A 1,513-nucleotide genomic window follows, 5' to 3' on the forward strand; every position below is an offset into this window, starting at 1 on the left:
TGTAGGGATAAGTCCCACCCCTTAGGGGGCGTGTTCGCCTCAGGCTAAAGTTCTTCTATAAAATTGGTGAGCGTGCTCCCAGCGCTCTCTTCTGCTTTCCTGGTCTCCGCGGGAACAGTGGTTCTGTAAGTCTATTCCTCCATTAAAGCTGTCTATATTTTGACAATCTGTCTGCATTCGCTTACGCCGTTACAATAGTTGTGAGTAGATGAGAGAGAGAGAGAGAGAGAGAGAGAGAGAGAGAGAGAGAGAGAGAGAAAGACCTAGATAAATGTTTTCTTGTTGCAACAGGTGAAAAAATTTAAAGGTTTGTAAAGAGAAAGCTAATAATTTTGTTTCTAATTTCTATAAGTATAATATCAATGTTAAAGATCAGGGTTGTATGTTTAATCTTCATTTCCATCCATACAAGCATATCAATGTGAATATATGTATAAACACGGCATCACAGATATAATTATGTGACTGTGTGTGTCTGTGGGCATGTGCACACGAATGTGCACCTACCTCTAGAAGCCAAAGGAGAGCCTAACATGGGGTTCCACGAATGCAATCCACTAGTTTTTGAAACAATGGCTCTCACCGGCCAGGAACATTGCTAATAGGATAGGCTGGCTACCAGGGATCTACCTGTCTCATGAACCCAGTGCTGCTATTACAAGTGACATCACCACACAACTCTTTTTACAGTGGTTCTGGGGATTGAACATGGGTCTTCATGCTTGTAAGGCAAGCACGTGATCAACTGAGAAACCTCCCACCTCATTTCCATGTTCTACTTTTGTTATAAGACTGATGCGACTACATAATATATATTCTTACATTTATAATTTTAAAATATATTCATCTCAAAGTAGTCTTTTATCACCTTTGTATGTCAGAGCGTGTTCACAGGGGTCATATTGTTCAGAAGAAAACTCTCTGGTATCCTAAAATTTACAACTGTGGGTATAGCTGTGGGACTTATTGAATGCATTGTCTTTCAAATGTCTTTGTTATTAACACTATTTTCTATGATACATTGATTGCAGAGATAATATTTCTTTGGGGATAGATGTTTAAGCATGTTATCTATTAGCCATCATAAGTTTTATCTTCCTCCAAAAGAGGAAAATAAAAATATGAAAAAAGGATCCAATAACTGAATTTTGTTAATTTGGCCTTGTACATGAGAAAAAGGTTCCCGGTGAAGTTCTTGGCATATTACAACTTTTTTGTATAATTTCTCAATGACACACTTCATGTTTGTCCACGTCATTTCATCACCTCCATTCCGTGTTCACATGTCATCACCAGTTGCCTTCCTAATATGGGGCTCAGACCTTGCACATCTTCCTAAACATTCAAAGAAACAGATTCCTGTTCTAAGTTTATGGCCCCTATGTTTCCTTGGGGGAATTTTCTGGACATACTGAGTGGTTGTGAGAGAAATTGCTTATTCAGGTTTATATTCTGCTATTGAAACATTTGTGCTGTAGTAAGAAAACCCGCTATTGGAATTTATACAGAAAAG

The sequence above is a fragment of the Alexandromys fortis genome, unplaced genomic scaffold (assembly GCF_014885135.2).
Source record: "Alexandromys fortis isolate MF-2015 unplaced genomic scaffold, M_Fortis_MF-2015_v1.1 scaffold_0, whole genome shotgun sequence".
Taxonomy (NCBI): Eukaryota; Metazoa; Chordata; class Mammalia; order Rodentia; family Cricetidae; genus Alexandromys; species Alexandromys fortis.